Source organism: Balaenoptera ricei, chromosome 4 (assembly GCF_028023285.1).
Source record: "Balaenoptera ricei isolate mBalRic1 chromosome 4, mBalRic1.hap2, whole genome shotgun sequence".
NCBI classification, from domain to species: Eukaryota; Metazoa; Chordata; class Mammalia; order Artiodactyla; family Balaenopteridae; genus Balaenoptera; species Balaenoptera ricei.
Genome location: NC_082642.1, coordinates 152,067,478 through 152,089,998, shown reverse-complemented (window position 1 = coordinate 152,089,998; position 22,521 = coordinate 152,067,478). Strand labels below are relative to the sequence as shown.

Genomic DNA, 22,521 nt, shown 5'->3' with positions numbered 1-22,521 from the left:
TATTGGAAATAACTGGTCAAATAGTAGAATTCAAACCCATACTCTCTCCTCTGCACCAAAGTTGACCAAAGACAGGAATTTACATACACAAAGATACAAACATAATGTGGGTTTGGAGAGGAACTATACTGGAATGGATCTTAGAGAAAGTAGTTTTTGGGACTCAGGAGAGGATTGTTTGACGGTTAGTGTTGAGGCTGATCTCCGATGTTTGACATGGCCACTTAGCAGGCAGTTGGGGGCAGGTACATGCTATTGTGGCTTTATTGGGAACCTCCGTTTTCTAGCTAAAAAAATTGGACATATATATTGTGTTCCTCCAAACACAGTTTGGGGGATGTTGGTTTAAAGTTGCGTAACCTGATTGCTTTTTTTTTTTTATAAAATTTTTTTTTATTGAAGTACAATTGATTTACAATTCTGTGCCAATCTCTGTTGTACAACAAAGTAACTCAGTTATACACTCCAACCTGATTGCTTTTGAAGCATGAATTTAGTACTGGAGCTATACTCCTCTGAAGTAGAAGCCTTTCCTGTTTTGGTTAATTTGATATTTATGGAGGAAGCTCATTAACTCTTTGAGGACTTAAGGAGATATTCTATTTGGGTTGGGCATGGACAGATGCCACCAAAACCTCAGTGGCTTAACACAGTAAGAGTTTATTATTATTCCACATGGTTTTGTGGAAGGGCAGTGGGGCTCTGCTCCAAACAGGCATTCCACACCCTCAGTAGTGGTCTTAAGAAGTCCCCTCCCCACCGACTCCAGCCATGCACACACGTTCTTTGACACTCCTCTGGTGGAGAGATGGTATATGTGTCCCCTCTCCTTGAACCTGGGCCAGCTTATTGATACTTCAGCTAATAGCGTATACCTGGTGTAATATGTGTGGCTTCCAAGCTGGCTTCAAAAGACCATGTAGTTTCTGCCTTCTTTGCTGGAGCCCTGGGCCACCATGTATGAAATCTGACTGCCTTGATGTTGCCGTTTGTGAGCAAGTCCCCACCACTTAGAGAGTCTACAGTGGGCACTCAAGGTGGCAGTCTTAGCCTTTGAATCATCTTCCCCAGCACCAGATATGTGAATGAACAAGACTTCAGATGATTCTAGACATTAGCCATTGACTTCCCAGCCTCGGATATAATGGAGCATTGACAAGTCATCCTCTTTTTACCCTGTTCAAATTCTTGACCCACAGCATCCATGAGTATAAGTCAATGCTTTTTTTAAGCTGCTCAGCTCTTCTGCAGCATGGTAACTGGAATACCACCTATGACACAATCACAAGGGGCTCAGGGCTTACCTTGATAGCGTAAGAGATGACAGGAGAGCTGAGCAACAGCAGTGGCATGTTTTAGCCTGGAAGTGACATGCCTCATATTTCATTAGCCATGACTAATGACATGGCCAAACTTAATTCCAAGGGTACGGAGAAGTGTAATGAAGACATCACTAGAAATAGACAAGAACTAGAAATTGGTGAACATCAGTAACATCCACCTCCATAAGCTGATAACCTCATGCCTCCTGCTATGGACTGATTGTGTGCCCCCTACATTCATATGTTGAAGCCCTGACCTCCAACGTGATGGTATTCAGAGGTGGGGCCTTTGGGAGGTCATTAGCTTTAGATGAGGTCATGAGGATGGGGCCTTTATGGTAGGATTAGTGACCTTATTAAAAGAGACTCTAAAGAGCTTGCTTTCTCCCTTTCTCTCTCTCTCTCTCTCCCTGCCCTGTGAGGACACAGCAGGAAGGCAGCTGTCTACAATCCAGGAAGAGAGCTCCCACCAGAAACTGACCATGCTGGCTCCTTGATCTTGGACTTCTAGACTCGAGAGCTGTGAGAAAATAAAGTTTTATTGTTCAAGCCACTCACTCTAGGTATTTTGTTATGGCACTGAAGCTGACTAAGACACTCCCACACTGCAGATATATTCAAAGACTTATTTCCTAAGTACCCAAGCTGCACAGTGAGTTTGCTGGAATTTTACACAGCAAAACAATAGACCTCTATATGGTTTATGCTTCCTACTCATTACACTATTTTATCTGAGGGATGTGCACTCCGTGCCATGGCATGTGTATTTACAGGTAGGACTCAAATACACACTTCACATTTCTCTGACTTCCTATGTACATTGATGTGCTTGATGAGTTTAGAGAGTCCTAACATTTTGGCAAGTGACATAATTTCAATAGATTGATAAATTATGATTTGCATGCAGCAACTGCCAGCACACAAGAACACCATGACATTCTTCTGTGAGAAGCAGGGTCATGCTCAGCTCCTTCTGGAGGCAGGAACATCTCTACCTACATTCCATTCCCATCCAGTTTCATCTGTCACATCCCTCTAGGCAAAAGAAAAAAAATGCTTTGTGTGATCAGATAAACCAAGTGAATTTGGGACTCTCGCAATAGTCACCATCAGTGCTGATTGGCCTTGTAAGTCATAGTTAATGTATGATTTTCAAAGGGGAAAAAATCACATTAAAAATGTCCCAGCAAGTGGTGAATTGTACCAAACTATAATTTTGGATACTTGTGATTCACCAGTGATTTCCTGTGTTTCGAACAATGTTATAAATTTCTCAGAGGCTAATGGATGATTAGGAATGGATTTGCTGTGCTTTGTTTTATTGTAGATAACAGGCCACAGAAATATGATTTTAGTGGGTGCTAATGGACTGAGTCCCTTCAAAGGATTAATAAGATGGTTGCATTTTGGATTGTCTTTGGACAACTGAGATGCTGAGTGCCATTTTTAAAGGAGGAACTCTTCGCTTACAACAGCATTTTATTTTGACGACCAGGTGAATCCTGGGGAGGTCTGTCTGGAGCATCACACAGCGCACACAAGCCGACGTTCTCTCCCCGCTCTGCCTACCAGAGCACTGTTACCAAAATCAACGATTAATGGTTGAAAGAGTCTGAAAAATGGCTATCCCTTTGACCTTTCTAAGGTTTGTCATTTAGTTGACATACCCATTACCTCAAAAATCAAATGTGTTTGTCTAAACATTATTCTGATGTTTACTTTGGGCACTAAAGGGCAGACAGCTGACCACGGACCCGCTGACAGTGATCAATTCAGCCTCGAATCTTGTCACTTTCCCTGTTTATTCTGCTATCAATCTCCCCTTTGCCTGCCACATGGCCACTTTCTGCTGCTCAGGCGCTTTTAAAACTAACAATAATCCAATTTAGAATTGATCAATGAAAATGTGTAGTCAGTAAGCAAAATGACAAAGTCTGCATGTAACCGCTGACCACAGTCAGGAGTTTATTTTATATGGATGGGGCTGAAGGCAAATTTTAATTAATTAATTAAATGGTAACAGCATTTGAGCTTCTTCCCTGTTTTTTTTTTTTTTTTTTTTTCGAGTCAGATCCTCTAAGTTTTACTGTCTTAGAAATGGGGGAAGTGGGCCCGTTGACTCCCTGCTAGAGCCAGTATGTTCTGGAACAGTGCTGCCCCGTGGGCCTTTCTGTGATGGTGGGAATGGTCTAGACCTGTGTTGTCTGAGGTGGCAGCCACCAGACACCTCTGGCTGAACTTGAACTATGGCTTTTGCAACAGAGGAACTGCATTTTAAGTTTTATTTAATTTTAATAAATTTGAAGTTAACGTTAAATGGCTTTATGTGGCTAGTGGCTACAATTCTGGATGGGGCAATTCCAGAATGTTGACATTTTTGATGAGGAGATGAGGTCTGCTGATGTGGTTTGGATGTCATACTGTCTAGACACTGTGTATCAGGAGGTCACAGTTTCCGGCCTGATCCAACACGGCTACAAACCAGGCAAGAGAAGTTCAGGGAGATATTCAAGTCTTCCTTGTGTCCTAAAGGCAATGTCACGTTTGACCAGGGCTCCTTGCCTGGTCCATGGCAGCAGGGCTCCCGAGAGGGCCTGGACGCTGCTCTGCATGGCTGGCTACTCCCCAGCAGAGGGAGAGCTCCAGCGAGAGAAGGGGCAGGGCTGGTGCAGGAAGGTTCCTGAAAGTCCCCCAAGGCAAGCCCCGTTCTTGGCTGCATCCCAGGTCTGGTGTCCAAGACAGAAGGGTGCATTTCGTTCCCAGTGCCAAGTGGCTCCTGGGTTCTGGATGTGACCAGGCATCTTGCTGGGCCACTGGTTTCTGGCTCCCAGATTGTCTGGGCTCTTGGGCCTGCATCCCTTCTTTTCCTCAACCTCAAACTCCATTTTTGCCAAATCCAACAGTGGGGCGTCATTTGATGAATTTATTAAAGCAATTTGAAAAATCATTTCTTAAAATTATCTGCAAATGTTACGTTCAATGAGCAAACAGTTTAAAAACTAATTGCTAATGAGATTAGAAGCACATGTAATATTTGAGGGTCTTTTTAAAGACATGAAATCAACTTAGCTTTTATCTCTAGACAGATATATATCAAAACCTAGATTAGACTTGAGGATATGGGGAGGGGGTGGGGTGAGATGTGACAGGGTGAGAGAGTGTCATGGACATATATACACTACCAAATGTAAAATAGATAGCTAGTGGGAAACAGCCGCTTAGCACAGGGAGATCAGCTCGGTGCTTTGTGACCACCTAGAGGGGTGGGATGGGGAGGGTGGGAGGGAGGGAGATGCAAGAGGGAAGAGATATGGCAACATATTGTATATGTATAACTGATTAACTTTGTTATAAAGCAGAAGCTAACACACCATTGTAAGGCAATTATACTTCAATAAAGATGTTTAAAAATAAATAAATAAATAAATAAAAATTAAAAAAAAAAAAACAAAAAAAAAAACCTAGATTAGAATTTTAAAAAAACTGCATAACTTATTTGAATTTCAGAGCTTACGGGAGAAGTTATGAGCAAGTAGAAACACTTTATGAGGGTTATGGTGTAATCAATGGAGATTTAAAATGCTGTACCAGATAACTATTGTCTTAGAAGGAAAGTGGTCTGGGTATTCTCTTGAAGGAGATTCTAAATTTGTAATTCTTGTGTTATTTACATACAGACAACAAAAAAAATTAAAAACAAAAACCGGTTTTTATTTTTAAAAAATGGAAAAAATTTATTTCCTGAAAATTTTCAGTAGGAAAAAAGTTTAATTGGGGGCATTTAAAATTAGTTTTTAATGAAGCTTTATGTGACAAACTGTAAGAGTTTGACAATGACGACAAAAGGATATCTTATAATTAAAACAAACAAATATCTATCCATCTATCTATTATCTATCTATTTCATCCATGGTTTCACTATCCAAAGACAGACACTGTTAATATTTTTTTGTATTTATATCTAATCTTTATTCTATTTGTTTTCATTCTAAATGGAAAGATCATGTATATACTATTTCTAGCCTACTCTTTTTTTCGTTTAACATTGCAATGCTTATATTTTCCATATATTGCATATTCTTTAGAAATATAATTTTTAAAAGTTACATTATAATTAATGAAATGAATATACACAATTTATGTAAAAACTGTGTTTGTATCTAGTGTTTAGATTACTTCTGATTTTTTTCTTTTCCTTTTATAGATAGTGCTTCTGAATATTCAGAATTACTTTCTTAGGCTCCATTCTCAAAAGTGGACTTACTGAGTTAGAGAGTATAAACATTGCAAGGCTCTTTGCCAAATTGCTTTCCAAAAGGATTATACCAAAATATCAGCAATATTTGAGAGTACCTTTTTCACAGTCCCCTTATCAGCAGTGGAAATTATTATTTTTTTAAAAATCTTTGCTAATTTGATAGGGGTCAAAGTTTACTTCATTGTTATTTTAATGCCCCATTCCTTGATTACTAGTGAAGGAAAACATTTTCCACACATTTGTTGATTAGTTATATTTCCTTTTTGGAAATTGCCTATTCACATCCTCTGTCAATTTATCCATTGGAGCTTCAGTATTTTAAAATTCAATTTGATTAACCTTTTTATATATATAATGATATTAGTACTTTGTCTAGATAGTATTTCCTGTGACTGTTTTTCCCCAAATATGATGTTTGCCTTTTAATTTTGTTCTATTTATTTATTTTGATTGAAGAGAAGCTTAAAATTTAAACTTAGTAACATATAATAATGTTTTCATCTTACTTTTAGTAAATTGTACCTCCTCCAATGATGGTAAATTTAAAAAGTTTTTTCTTCTTGATTTCTTATATATTGATATATTATATTTAATTTTAAAGTTCCCTTGGAATTTATATTTTTTGGTGAATGATTTTAGGTGAGAATCTAAATAGATTTTTTTCATCAAATAATCAATTGTTCCGGGGGATTTATTTATGAAATGACTTACCCCTTTCTCATTTATTTAAAATATTTATTTTACCATACATATTATATATATATGCAGTAAGATAGCCAGTTCCTTGACTATTGTGTTCCGTAGATTTCAGTTTAACCTTGTTCCAGAATTTCAATATTTTATATAATATCGATTTATACCCTTGGTCACAATTGATACCATTGGTATCAATTTATACCATTGGCTGAAGGGTCCAGAATACTCCCAATCATTCTTTTTCAAAAAATTGTTTTGGTTTATTTTACTGTGTGTGTGTATGTGTATGTGCACACCACAGGAAGAATGAGTATCGATTATTGACTTTTTTACTGGCATATTTTGAGTTTTACTTTTTCCAAAGTCTTCCCATCTCTCAAGACCAGGTCAAATCCTACAGCCCACAGGGCCTTTCCTGACCCTTCTTAGTGGGAAGGACTTATTTCCTCTCCTACTTCTGTATGTCTTCACCTGTCCTTCTCTTAGAGCATCTTTATGTGCTGCCTTGTATTATAATTATTTGTGGACAGATCTTACTTTCATCTAGTTATGTGTCTGTACAGGCTGAATAATGGCCCCTAAAGATGTCCACGTCCTAATCTCCAGAACCTGTGAATGTCATCTTTCATGGCAAGAAGGACTTTGTAGATGTGATTAAGTTAAGGACCTGGAGATGCAGAGATTATCCTGAATTATCCAGGTGGCCCCAAATGTAAACCTAAGGGGGAGGCAGAAGGGGACTTGACTACCATGGAGGAGGATGTGATGAGACCACAGAGGCAGAGATTGGAGTGATGCTGTCAGGAGCCACCAGAAGCTAGAAGAGACAAGGGACAGCTTATCCCCTGGAGACTCCAGAAGGAACTGGCCCTGCTGACACCTTGATTTTAGTCCCTTAAGACTCATTCTGGATGTCTGACCTCCAGAACTGTTAGAGAATAAATCTGTGGACTGTTTTTGCTATCAGTTTTTGAGGCTCTAATTTTGTGGCAATTTGTCAAGAACCCAGTTGGAAATGAATACTGCTATTCCCCACATCCTCAAAGCAATAATAGACTCACCCAGGGCACCGTTCAAGTATGAATTGTCCCCTGTGGGGGGATCAGAGTTGGAGGTGTCCAAGCCTTACCTGAGGAACGATGCTTAGAGAGTAGATTCTGGTTGTGTTCTGCTTTTTCGAATTTGATCCAGCTCCGGGGCCAGGAGTGGCACTGACTGCACACGTGATCCTTCTTCTTCTGTGGCCATAGCTTCACATGCCAGTCTTGTTTCAAGTGAGATGCTGTTTAGCTCAGCATCTATCAGTCTCTGTGAGCTGAGTTCAAAGTCACCGCGACCATGAATTCTACTTTAAAGAAGTTATTTCCAGGGTTACTGCTGAAAGCCACAAATTAAAAAGAAATGAGTTCAAGAGAGATGTTTGAATGACTAAATTGATACGTTTTCACAAACATTCCTACTTTCAGCTTTCTTATTGTATAAAGTGAATATGAACATATATTATTGGAATTTGGCAGTGCTTTTGCTTTATACAGTACATATTTATTTAAACATATGCTCTTTATTTTTTTATTGGAGTATACTTGCTTTACACTGTTGTGTCAGTTTTTGCTGTACAGCAAAGTGAATCAGCCACATGGTTACATATATCCCCTCTTTTTTGGATTTCCTTCCTATTTGGGTCACCACAGAGCACCGAGTAGAGTTCCTTGTGCTATACAGTAGGTTCTCATTAGTTATCTATTTTATATATAGTAGTGTATATATGTCAATCCCAAGCTCCCAATTCATCCCACCCAAACATATGCTTTTTTAAAAAAAACTTGATTTAATTTTTCAGTGTCTTTGTGAGTAAGAGAAATATTATACACATTCTCCAGAAAAGAAAAGAGGACTAGCAAGGTGGGCCATTTATCCAACATTTTACCCTTTTATTTACTTATTAAGATTTTGAGGGTCTGCAAATGCTCGACATTGTGTTAAGATTTTAGTGATTTGAAGTTGAATGAAACACAGTACTGACCTTGAAGGGTGTTGCCATCTAGGAAACAAACAATTACAGTACATTTGGAGAGGGACTCCGTTAGCTGGAGGGATCACGGAAGGATGTGTTGGGTTTCAATCCTGGTTGCACATTAGAATAACTGCTAGGAGTTTAAAAAATACTCAACTGCAGACCCCACCCCAGATGATGTGAATCACAACCTCTGTGTCAGAAACTGGAATCTGTTGGGGAGACAGATAAGGAGGAGAAGGCTGTAACACAGAGGAAACTTCATGTATACATAGAGCTTTAAAGGGTTGGGATTAACATATACACACTACTATATATAAAATAGATAATCAACAAGGGCCTACTGTATAGCACAGGGAACTATACTCAATATTCTGTAATAACATATATGGGAAAAGAATCTGAAAAATAATAGATATATGTATATATATAACTGAATCACTTTGCTGTACACCTGAAGCTAACACAACCCTGCAAATGAACTATACTCCAATATAAAATAGAAATTAAAAAAAGAAAGTTAATATCCCAGCCCGCCCCAAGAAAAACAAAACACAAAACAGAAACAGACTCACAGACATAGAAAACAAACTTATGTTTACCAGAGGGGAAAGGTTGGGGGGAGTGATAAATTAAGAGCTTGGGATTAGCAGATACACACTACTATATACAAAATAATCAACAAGGACCTACTGTATAACACAGGGAACTCTACTCAATATACTTTAATAACCTATATAGGAAAAGAACCTGAAAAAGAATCGATATATGTATATGTATAGCTGAATCACCTTGCTGTACACCTGAAACTAACACAACATTGTAATCAACTATACTCCAATATAAAATAAAAGTTTTTAAAGTTTAAAAAAATAAAAACTACTCAACTGCAGACCTCACCCCAGATGATGTGAATCACAATCTCTGTGTTGGAAGCTGGGATCAGCTGGGGAGACAGAGGAGGAGGAGAAGGCTGTAACCCAGAGGAAACTTCATGTATACATAGGGCTTCAGGGGGCAGCAAGCAGGGTGCTGACCTAACATAGGGTGCATCGTCCCCGGGGTCCCCACTCTGGTGGGCTGCAGGGTTATTGGAAGGAACCCTGGAGAAGGGAGATGGGATTTGTGGAAGGTGTACCATTTGCTGAGTGCCCCTGTGTGCCGTGCGCTGTGCTGGGCTTTTCACAAATTCTCTCTTTTAGTTGTTGTAAGACTTTTTAGTTATGCGTCATTATTCCAATTTTACACATAAGGAGTCCAAGGCTTGGGTAATTGGGAAGCTTCCTCAGGATCACAAATGTGGTAAGTGACAAAACAGGGAGCTGACTCCTGATGCAGAGTTGTTTCCATTTACTGTGCTGCTTTGCATAATTGAGACATGGCTAGAGGTAAATACGGTAAATAGTGGAAGAAATGCCCAGCTCCAGCTCTGGGGGCTTTACTAGGAACTTTGATCTTCGAGTTGAGTCTGTTTACCGGGTGGGGATGGGAGAGAGGTGGGGAGTGGCATCCAGGAAACAGACAACCAGTGCACAGGCTCAAATGAATGAAGCAGAAACGGCCTTTGTAGCGGTATCCAAGCAATCTGTTAAGCCTCAAGCATGGAGTGATGTGGGGTGAAGAGAGGAGAAAAAGCTGTTTTGTGAATTATTAATCCATGTGTTAATAACAGTGTGTTAAGACTCTAATTGACCTCACTTTGAAGAAATTCTCTGTATTGGAAACTATTGTGTGCTACCACTTGTTGTAACAAAACTTTTGGGTAGAAATACTACATTTTGACATTCTAGCTAGTCAATGGAGTTTTTCCACACTACTTACTATATAGGTTTTCCCTAGCTCATGTAGACTCGTGACTGGGTGGTATCAGAATGAACTCTTCAGCTTAGAGACTTGTTCCTTTTAGCTGTTTTAGGGTAGATTAGGGGAAACTGAAAATATGATTACCTTGAGGGATATTCTATTTAATTGCCATTTTTATTGGCCATTTTCTTTGCCCAATTTCAATAGTTAGTCTGATGGGATGAAAGTCCTTGCAAAGGGAAAGTTTGTATACATTAATATAAATGAATTCTGTATTTATATGAATAAGTATTTTATTTTCTCATAGAAAAACATGAGCAAATCTTAAACTCTCTCTGGTTCCAACCAGCTTTACCATTCAGAGACTCTATAGTCATTATTTTTTTACTATAATCCTTTGCATTTTTCAACTGACTTCCCTATATTTTGAACTCTTGAGTCCTTACTTTTCACCCTAAATTGTCAGTCTGGATGATATTTGACTTGTGGACTCTGGGTAGTAAACCAAACCTTAATTAATCTCAATGCAATTGCCCTAAATGCAATTTTATTTTTTATTTTCTATTGTTGTTTCAGATAAAATCCTGCTATATTTATTTGATTCTTTTTTTTAAAACTGAAGGAGTTGATTTACAATATTGTGTTAGTTTCAGGTGTACAGTAAAGTGATTCAGTCATACATATAGTTATATTCTTTTCCATATTCTTTTTCATTATAGGTTATTACAAGATGTTCAATATAGTTCTCTGTGCTATACAGTAGGACCTTATATTTAACTATTTTATATATAGTAGTTTGTATCTGCTAATCCCAAATCTACAGTTATTTTAAAATCCACACATATACACAAATCTCTAAGTACACACTTATATCCCACTCAGTGGAGGTCAGATTGTTGTTAGGATAATAACCTCTCAGGGGGATACTCTCCCCCATGGCCTGGTCAATACATTTATACAATGTAATTAAACCATATCACTTCCATGACAGGAAATTGATGACCTTTTAATTATTTCAAGATAACTGAATATGTAATCATTTTCTCCTTTAACTGGGAGAGAAGAGTATATTTTGAATAAATTGAAAGTGGACTACAAATACTTATTTTGTGTGTATGCTGTACGTTTGTGCTCTCTTTCCACAAGATATCATTTTGGAGTGCTTTTCCCAGGATTTAGGAAAACAATTTAGAAAAGCCCATGTTAAAAATAGGAGATACACTACCAAATGTAAAATAGGTAGCTAGTGGGAAGCAGCCGCATAGCACAGGGAGATCAGCTCGGTTTTTTGTGACCACCTAGAGGGGTGGGATAGGGAGGGTGGGAGGGAGACGCAAGAGGGAGGAGATATGGGGATATATGTGTATGTATAGCTGATTCACTTTGTTATACAGCAGAAACTAACACACCATTGTAAAGCAATTTACTCCAATAAAGATGTTGAAAAAAAATAGGAGATTAATAATTTAGTAAACAGTGTTTAAAAGGTGCTTGATGATTATTGGAATTAAGAAAGATCTACCAATACTACCCTGAATTTTCATATGGTGTATAAGGTCACAATAAATTTTAAGACTGTCTGGTGGGAAATATATGGCAAGTAGCTCTTTAAAAAATTAGACTGAGACCTGCTCATAACATCAGAGTTGGCTAATTCCCATGGGGAAGATTGAGTTACCACACACTTTTATTGTGGGACATTTTGGGTGACAGAGTGCGATGGACCATTATAGGGTCCATATTTTCCAAATCAAAAACCAAAACCCAACCTGTGATAGGTGTGCGGGTTTCTATGGGGATAATGGACCCTAATACTTCAAATCACAATTATTTCACACATTGGGACAACATAGCTTTTATATTTTTAGTATAGCAGATTTTCCCCATTAAAAATATATATTTTATAATTCCCTTGAATGAGAAAATTCTCAGCCTCTACACTATGTGTATAGGTGACTAAAAAAAACCAAAAAAACAAACAAAAAAAACCCAACCTATCCAAACGGGAGCATTGTCTTTCCAATCCGGTACAATAAAACTGCTTTGTCTCTCCTCATAGGCCAGAAATGTGGAAAACACCCTTTCTCACCATCTTCCATTAAGAGAAAAGAGAATTTGTGTTACTACTTGAAAAATCAACTGCTTAATCTTCGACTGAAATTCCAGTCAGTAAAATTAATGGAGAGTGGGACAATTTCACTAGAAACACCACACGGTGAGTGCTTTTGATTTATAGTTGGACGTATTAACTGTATAAATTATACCTAGAAGCAGCTCTTTACTAGATATATTTTATAACTAAATTAATATAGTGACTTCCACATGTTACATTTAAAATTTTCCTTTCTTTAAAAAATATGGCAGACATGGTCTGAAACATTTCGTCAATCAGGGCTTTTCTTTAATAAACAGTTTGGAATCTTATGGATTTTTTTCCTTAATTTTGAAGATACCATTAAGGATAGTGTTAAGATGGTGTGACACAATCCCCTGATTTTTTATGATGAAGACTATATTTGGAGTATAAACCCTTTGTGAAAAAAATACAGGCAGGTTGCTATTAAACTCCTGGCAAACTGGGTGGGTGAAGACAGAGTGGTAACTAGTAAACAAACCCTCTGCCTCTTTAAATTCCACAATCAGAATATAAGGTTCTTGAGGACAGGGGCAGATCAGGGTTTTTTAAAAAAAATTACTATTAAAGCAACAATGACCAGCACCTAGTACATATATAGGAGGCCCTTGATTAAAATACCCTTTTACTTTGTCAATAAACATTTCTTGAAAGTATGACACTATGCCAGGGCCTGGGGATTCAAAATCGACAAAAAGAGGACTTCTGCTTTTATGAAGCCAAAAGTTGAGTAGAGGAGATATCTATTATCTAAGGAAATATGCATAAGAATAGAGATTTATACACTGGAAAACAGGAGAGGAAAAAGTAAGTAGTCACCTGGAAGTGATATTTGAGTTGGGTCTTGAATATGTGCATAGATATTTATAAATAAACAGCAAAACCGTTGAGGTTTATTCACACTTCTCTGGCTTCCTCCCTTGAACCGGTTTGTTTCATGAACCAAGGAACTTTGATGCTAATGAATTTCTCCATTTTATTCCAGTCACCCACATTTTAATGGCAGACTCCTTTTTTTTTTGTCATGAAAATAGCTGCATTCAGTAGTTTAAACTTTACCAGAATTAAAATGTTAGTGAAATAAGCACAGAGGTCTTCTTCGAACTTTCCATGGTTTGCAGCTTTTAAGTGGTCAATACAGAGTAATGTTAAGAAACATGAATGAGTCGGAACGCTGGTTAAAATGGATTGAAACATCATTTTATTCTGAGCTGTAAATTTCTTGATGAAAAAAATTATTTTAACTGACCTTATTTCCTATGCATATATATCAAATGACACCTGAATCATGTTAAGGCCTTAACCTTTTCCCATTTCCTGTTGTAAAACTGCCTGAATCTGACATTTTTTTAAGTGGAGTTAAAACTGTTTTCACTTATGATGTCAGAATTCAGATAATGCCCAAATTGATGCTTAGTGATCTGTGTTTTAAACGTCTCGTTTTCTAAGATGTCTTCTCTTATTTTAAGGAAGAAAAGAATTGCATGTTTGGGTCTCTCTAGAATTAAACATAGTCACTGATTACAATATTCCCTGTTGATTATTTGAAGCCTATAGTCTAGGTGACACAAGAGGCAAATTCATTGCAAGCCTTCAGCCAGATACTGAGTCTCAGTTCAAGAGCTGGGGGGCGAGTGTGGATGGTGTTTATGCTCCAAGCTGTCTTACTCTCCCACTGGGTGCTCAGGGCTCCCTAAGGACTCGCTTCCCCACCATCCCCTAAAGGACCTTGGCTCTAAGGGATATGGTCTCCTCACTATTTTCCCAAAGTATTTTCTCAAATACCTGCCATGGCTTGTGGCATATTCTTGTGTCCATTTATTAATTCTTCATTCAAACAATGATGATGAGCCCCTATTGTGTGTCATGTACTCTCCTAGGCTAAAGCAGTGAAAATGAGGTGGATTTCTGGCTTTCAAGGAAACAGACTATAGGAAAGTAAACCCAGAAGAAACAAAGATAATTTCAGGTTGCAATAAGTACAATGGAATAACAAGATAAAATAAAATAAAATAAAATAAAATAAAATAAAATAAATAAAATAAAATAAAATAAATAAAATAAAATAATAAAATAAAATAAAATATAGTAATGTATTGATAATAAAGAAAGGGGGCTGCAGGGGAGAGGTTTACTTTAGACCACATGGCCAGGGAAGGCTTGCCTGAGATGGTGATAAAGGAACCAGCAGGGCTCTGGGGAAGGAGAATTCTGGGTGGGGGGAATCATGGGAGCAAAAACCCTAAGGCATGTAGAGGAAAAGGAAGAAGTCCAGTGCCGCTGAAACCTGAAAGGAAAGGGAACAGTAATGCAAGGGGAGCTGGACGAGGGCCAGTTCTCACGAATAACTCTAATTTTATATATTTTAAAATAAGAGGTTTTATTATTGCTTAGTTCTGGCAAGGTCAACAGATTGGGAGAATATTACCATTGTAAAGACAGGTTGTTATACTGAAGGGTCACAAGCAGAACGGACATGGCCCGGCATGGGGGGCACATGAGGAAGCACCAGGTGGTCAGGAGGCAGAGGAGAGGGGAAAACAGTGGCATAAACCTTTATTGTGGCTTCTTGCCACAATGGACAAAAGAATGGGTGAGGCAGGGTAAACAGGTTTAAGATTGATTACTTTGAATAATTTCAGGAGGCTCTGGGGCATAGGAGCTGTCCTTAGGTGTTTGGTACGTGACCCTGGAGCGATTGGGGCAGGTGGATAGTGTCCTGGTATATGAAAGCCTGATAAAGAAGGAGTTAGGTGTGTGGGCTCTGGATTGGTTTACATTTGACAGGCACCCTCAGGGGTGAGTTGTTTACTATCTTTGGGAATTAGTTAACCCTGTGGGGCGGGGCAGTCCCTCTAGGAGCAGCAAGACCTCCTAAAGTCAAAGCATCAGAAAATAAGAGACACGGCTAATACATAAAAAAAGTATACCAGAGTATTGAAAAAGTTTATGAAACTGGAATAAACTTGACCAAACCTCACAGGAATGAGGATGAAAAATGACAATGCAAATGTACTCATGAACATGGATGCTAAAATCATAATAACATATCATTTGTGAATTATGAATGTTTTGTCTCTTTCATAACATTTAGTTTATATTTCCTTGTACTTGCTAGAATTTCCACTAAAATGTTGATAGAAATTATAACATGCATTTGAATCTTGTTCCTGACTCCCAAGGAGAGTGTTTAACTTTCATCATAAAGTATATTTGCTATGAATTTTCTTTATAGGTTATGAAAGTCCCTTCATATTCCTAGTTTGTTAAAGGTTTTTTTTTTTCACATAAATGAGCATTGAAATTTATCTAATCATTTTTCTGCATCTATTGGAAGGACCATATGATGATTTCATGTTTAATCTGTTAATGCAGTTAATTATATGAATTTTCTAATATTAATCCAACTTTGCCTTCCTAGGATAAACCCAAATTTACCACAACGTATTTTCCGTTTCTATACAGTACTAAATTTAGTTTGCAAATAGTTTGTTCAGGATTTTGTACCTGATAAGTGAATTTGATGTATAATTTCTTTATTTTGTAATGCCCTTGCAGATTTTGATATTATGATTAAGCTGGACTTTTTCTGTTCTCTGAAAGGTTTTGTGTATGACGGATGTCATTTCTTCCTTACATATTTAAAAGAGCTCACAGGTGAAGCCATCTGGACCTAGAATTTTCTCTGTGGAAATATTTTTATTTACAGATTCAATTTGTTAGATAAATATAGAGCTATTCATATTTTCTCTTTCTTTGTGTGTCAGGTTTGGTAAGATGTGATTGTCAAGGAATGTGTTCATTTCATATAAATTGTCAAGTTTACTGTCATAAAGTTTCTCATAATATCTTTTAACCATATTTTTAATGTCTATTTCTTGAAGGATGAGATGAATGTTCCAGATAGACCACACGCAAAGTCCTGGTGGTAAGAGAAGTGCAGCATTTGGGGAAAGCAAATCTATCATATAAATCTAAACACAGCACCAAAGTGGGTATTTTGAGATATTTTTAATAATTAGGAAAGAATAACGACAAAAATCATGGTCTTTGCCTGAAAAGAATTTATAGTCAACTTACATTGAGGCATGGCTTATATACATTCACATTTCAAGAGGGCACATATGAGACTATATGTATGTATGTCAAGTGCTTTACAGTGGATTTCAGATTGCATACAAAAGTGCCAAAGGAAATGCCAAATAAGGGGGAAATGAGTTAATATTTTTAGGTTGTTTAGAATATGATCATCTATGTTTTATGCATGTTTAGGTCAAATATATCCTTTGTAAAATATAAGCAATGTCTGCCTCTCCTAAGAAAATTTGATTTAAACTTGTACCCAGAAGCCTGTTATGTGCATGCCACTCCTTGGTGTGTTTTCTTTTGGCCAGTGGGCCCCTGGATCTCTTTTTATTTTCTCAAAACATTTTTTCTTCCTCTCTGAAACACTAAGCTAATAGTTTTGTAATGTAATAAAACTCAAAACAATTTTCACCTGCATCTTTGGCATAAATCAATTAAATTAGGCACAAATATTGGTGTTTTAGAGATGAAAAAGAATTACCCAATAGTGCTGATATGTGGGTACTGGTAATCTAATGAATAACATACATTCCCTTTCAGCTTACCAGCTGAAAGGAAATGATTTATTTTACAGAAATAAGTTAGCCTCAGTGTCCTGAGCATTGAATCTCATGTCTGGATCTTACATCTAGAATTAAAATAGAAAGTTTAACATATTTATTTAACTTATAAAATTTTTTTTTATAATTATAGAAAGCTAGGCATCACAGCCTCTAAAGTATGGCAAGGTGCAAGAGTATTTCTAAACTTTTCTTACCTTACAAAAATAGTCAGGACGGTGTGCCCCTTGCTGTTTTCTTTTTTTTGTTTTTTGTCTTTTGTTTTTGGAAGAGCATTGTGTTGTCAGAGATAAGCAGAACAAAGATGTTGATTAGAGTTTATGGAGTTATCATTGTGAAGTACACTCTGTTTTATAAGTAAGGCTGGTCAGACAGAAATTAGAAGGAAAGCAAGTCATTTTTTTTTTTTTTTTTTTGACTCTGCATCATTGGTCTGTGTCCTGAGTGCCATCATTAGTGGCCTTCCTTGGCCCTCAAAGTGCTGAGAGATAATAACAATGAACATGGAATAAAAAATCATTCAAGGATGAAAGCAAATAAAAACAATTTCATACAAATGCTAGATGAATTTATTGCTCATAGATCCTCACTAAAATAACTCTTAATGAATGTACTTGGGGAAAAGAAAATTGAACCCAATAGGAAGGTGTGGACTCCTAGAGAGGCCTGTAGATGGGACTGGAAGAGGTACAGACAGATCTTTAAGGGACGTCCCATCTGGCATTTCAACTTGATCTTTATAACAATGGCTATTGGGAGCATTTAAGCATGCAGAGACAGCTCCACTACCTGCTGAACAGTGGTTGGAAGGCAGCAAGATAGGAAGCAAAAAGATGGGTTAAGAGAATGTAGAGGATTTTCATGCAGGAAATGATGAGGACATCCACCAGGTAGTGGAGATGGGTCTTAGTGCTGTAGAAACAGAAAAGAAGGACCTACAAGTATGTCAGGGTGACTGGATATGAGCCGTGAAGCTATGACAGTAGTTAAGGATGACTCAAGTCTTTCCCTTAAGTTGTTGGTGGTGCCATTGACAGGGTTGGAAAGAAGGGTTTGTAGGAAGCAGTTTGGGTTTGAATACATTGAACTGAGAGGCTTACAAGGCACCTAAGTGGAGATGGGCCTCTTCAAACCCCAATAATGTGGTGTTATTACATGTTTTAGAATTTTTTCAATCTGATGGTTGTATGATATTCTCTCTCTGTCTCTCTCTTCCTCTCTCCCTCCCCCAACCATTAAATTGTATTCCTCTGATTACTAGTGAAGCCCAGAACTTTTCATTGGTTTATTAATCATTCTGGTTTACTCTTCTGTCAATTGCTTGTGAACAGTCTTTGGCATTTGTAATAGTTTGCTTACCCAACCAACATTTCCCTCCTTTCTTTCTTATTAAAAGTGTCCTGATTTGGTTGAGGTGTGAGGTGGCAATGTCCCAAGAAATGAGGGCAGGTCTTCCCTAAGCTCCTACAGATAAGCAATGATTGGTCATCTGACCCATTTCTGGCCAATAGGACCTACAGGAAAATCTCCTTTGCAGGTATTTGTGCTGTCTTTTCCAGTATTTGGCTTATAGATTTCACTCTGTTTATGGTGTCATACACAGGTTTTTAATTTTAATGTAGCAAAAAATGTATCATTCCTTCTTTCCTTGTCATCTTTTGTCTTGTTTTAGAAGTGATTCTCTATTCTGAGGTTCTAAAACTATTCTCTATTTTTTCCTCCATAAATGTTAAGTTAAAAAAATCTTTATATTTTAAATCCATCTGGAATTTATTTTTGAATCTGGCATGAGGCAAAGATGTTTTTATGAATGTGTAGTCAGTCAGCCCAGAACATTTTTTGAATAGTTCATTCTTTCTTTCTGGTTTATATTAGCACCTCTCTCATATATGAAGTGCACATGGATATGTTGGTCTGTTGTAAATTTCCCTAATCTGTTCATTTGGTCTCTTTTTCTACCACTATTTCTTTTCTCTAATAAGTTGTAAGCTCTCTTGAACTTTTTTTTATGTAAATAATTCTTTAGTCTACAAATAATGACAATTTTATTTCTTCATTTCCAATGCTTATATCGACTATTTCTTTTTCGTGCCTTATTATGCTGGCTAGGATTGCTGGTACAATTTTAAATAAAAGCAGTGAGAGTAGACATTGTTTCTTGTTCCTGACTTGTTTTGGTTCTTTTAAGGGAATGTTATTAATTCTTCACCATCGTGTATGATTTATGTTGATTCCGTTGATCAGGTTAAAGGGGTTCCTTCCATCCTTAACTTGTTTAGGGTATTTGTTTTGTTATCCAGAAAGGTATTGAATTTTACTTTTGTGTTTTTCTGAATATTTTGATAATCATGTGGCTTTTCTCCTGTAATATGTTGTGAATTATATTTGTAGATTTTCTAATGTTAATCTAATCTGTAGTCCTGTGATAAGCCATATATGGCCATGATGTAATTATTTAATAGCCTGCTGGATTTAGGTTACCAATGTTTTATTTAGGATTCTTGCATTAATGGTCATAAGATGGGTTGGCCTATAACACTTTTTTCTTTTAATGTCCTTGTCCAGTTTTGGTGCCTAGGTTATACCAGCCTCATAAATTTAAGTGGGGAGCCCTCCCTGGAATCATTTGTCTAAAAGAGGACAGTTTGTGGACTATACCTGTAAAATCATCTAGCTCTTCACAGTCTGTCTTTAGCATTAAGGACCCTCCAGGCAAAGGGACCCACTTTACTGTTAGCTGAGTCTTCTGTCTCAAGCTCTGGATGGGCTACATGGAGTCCAACTCCCTCCTTTTACCTCATCTTGAGGGACTCTTGGCTTTGACCTCCATTTTCCTCACACAGGACTAATAAAATAGCAGGAATTTCAAGAAATGAAGCAACTAAATTAGGGGGAGACACAAAAAGAAGTGTGTGGAAGTAAGAACTTTTAGTATCTTTTCTCTTCCCATGCTAGTGAGGAAAATGGAAGCTCCTACCATAGTTAAGAACGTGTAGATAACATGCTGGATAAAACCTTGCTTAATTTCTCCCTGGATTTCTATTTTGCAGGGAATTTGGATAAAGTCCAATTTGCAGGCCCTTTGGAAAAAAACTAAGTCACATGTTTATTTTTTATCTTAAAAAAATATGTGTCTGATTTTGAGCCCTTCAAGGACATTTTTCTTCTTTGAATCCACCCCTGAGCACAACGCCTGGTGTATCACAGGTGCTCAGTAAGGAACTGTCTGTTTGAAGATGTTTGTTCTTCTCCAAATAACTTATAAATTCAGTGTCAAAATCAGGCCGGGCAACGACTATTATATCTTCAGGGAAGAAAGCTCATTTTATTTCTGCTTGAAACTAAAAGCCCTCAAACCAATAAAATGGTGGAAAATGGAAGTTTTTTAGGACATTGTTAATTCCTACTATTTGATCACTTACATGGGTACGTTTATTTCCAATATTAAAATGGTCTTTTAAAAAAATATTTTGCTTGCATTCACTGCCTGCATTTCTTATCTTGGCCTTTTGGTGTCATTCTTAGATTAATCTGAAAAGCATATTAAGTAAGGGTGAAATTATTTCCCTAGCTTTGGATCTTTTTGGTCTCTGATTTGAACTGAAGATTATCATACTTATAGTGCAGTTTACTAATATAACCGTTTCAATGTTATCTTAACGGTATGTTTTATAACTGACACACAACTGTAGAAGTTTAAATACAATACAGAGAACCAGTAATAGTAAAGTAAGCCTTTATTTTTATGGTTAGTCTAGAAAGAGCTTTTTCTGAAGTTACTATACTGAAGTTACTAAAGTTAACTACATATGTTACTAAAATATGTATGTTACATATATAATTCTAACATAGTTCTAATTATATCATTACATAATAATGTAACAATATGACATTACATTATAATTTATATATGTAATATACAATATATACATATTTAGTTAAAGCAAACCAGGGTTCTTAAGCTATGACAAGTCCTGATTCATTCTCAGTGATCTGTAAAATAAAGCTTACTGCTCTCCATGGAGCTGCTGAGAGCTGATGAACTTGGCAACAGTTCCTCTTTCTCTTCTGTACATGGGGATACTCATACCCTTTTATCCACCTATGAATGAATATGAAAACCCTTTGGACTTCAAACTTATTGCTAATCCCAGTGTTAGCCACATGCTTTTCCTTCCCTCCCAACCTGCAAATGCCTCAATAACTTTTCTTCTTTTCACCATTAACTGTACTTTTTTTTCCTCCATTGTCATTTTAATGCATACGCTTAAGGAGATTGACTTTTGTATGGTGTAACAAATAAGTGAACAAGCCAACAAAATATATATTGACCCACAGTTCCATAAGCAAGAAGCAAAAGTGATGAATTCATTGTGTTTGACTGTTACACTTGGAATTCCCAATATTCTGTTTTTAAAGTCTCAGGGGAAGGAGTTGTACTTGTCTCCTGGATCTTTGAACAACTTCACTATTTGAGAGAATGAGTGTACTAACTCTGTATATCTGCCAGTAGCTAAGAGCTTAGTTGGCTCAACCTTCAAGTTTGGTGACCAGAGAAACCCTGGAGATCTATTTCTCAAAATATTCAACTTTCATTAGGATCCTATCTGAACAATATAGCAAAATATATTTTTTAAAATACATTTTCTCAGCAAATGATTATTCTCATTTAGACCAAATTCAAATTTAGATCAAATTCAAATTCAGTCCTGCAGTTGGTCATGTTCTATGGTGTGAGATCAGTGGGATCTGAGAGCTCCACCATACTTTCAAGCTAGCATGTTGGCCTAACACAGTTTTATGGATGCTGGCAGAAGGTATGAGACCCCTACATAGGAGACAAATGACTTCATTACATATGGCGGAGCAAGCAGTGTGAGCATCACTGCGTTGGTTCTCCTTGTCCCCTTATACCATGGGTATAGTGCAGATAGGCCTAGATTTTGTTTATGCAATCAGTGGGTTGAAACCTTGTACTTAAGGAACCCAAATCTTACATAATGAGCAGTAAGCATTCTTACCCTTTGCTCCAGAAGAAGATATTATCTCTATCTTCCAAGGCTATTTGCTATACAAACATCCATGACAAGGTACTCCAGAACAAAGAGCGGTCGATGCCTTGTTTGGAAGATTTGTCTTTGAGAGACAGAGCAGAATGTGCTTTCAGAGCTGTCCCACCCTACAGGGGAGACAGTTGACTATTTATCCTCTAATTCCCATTTGTTATGGGCTGAGAGCTGATCCAGGGGCATTAATTCTCTCCCACTTCCGGTCTTCCTTACACTGTGAGAGAGAAATCCACGGTGGAGGAGGTGAGTTGCAGGTATGGATCATGGTATGGACAGTAAGTGTCTCGGGACCCTGGGGTGACATTGACAGCATCTGTCACACTCCCCAGTTTTAGTCCTTCCTCCTCCCAATATTACTCATATATATTATTTTCCCTTTCAATCCATGCCTGAGCTGTTAGGTCTGCTAGAAGCACTCATAGGCCTTAAGTGGCTGGTGGTGGTATTTTCAGTTAGACTTTTCTCAAGTCATTCCTCTTAACCAGTCTACTCCTCAACAGCATACCTGTTAGAGAGCGGGCTGGGGAAAGGAACAGAAGCAGAATTCAAAGAGGTCCATTTAGCTACTTATTAAATCTT

The 22,521-nt window shown here is 37.3% G+C and overlaps 1 protein-coding gene across 23 annotated transcripts in view; it reads left to right on the top strand.

Moving 5' to 3' along the window:
• Positions 1 to 22,521, top strand: part of SETD4 (SET domain containing 4) — a 459,131-nt gene that overhangs the window by 404,141 nt on the left and 32,469 nt on the right. For 20 of the 23 annotated variants that reach the window (XR_009502969.1, XR_009502983.1, XR_009502978.1 and 17 more), the window contains 2 exons: positions 12,153 to 12,308; positions 16,112 to 16,155. The gene's annotated coding sequence lies outside the window, so the exon portion shown is untranslated. Of the gene's footprint in view, positions 1 to 1,744; positions 1,845 to 2,817; positions 2,870 to 12,152; positions 12,309 to 16,111; positions 16,156 to 22,521 lie in introns of those variants that run through there. The other 3 variants (XR_009502971.1, XR_009502973.1, XR_009502980.1) reach the window with 3 other exon arrangements.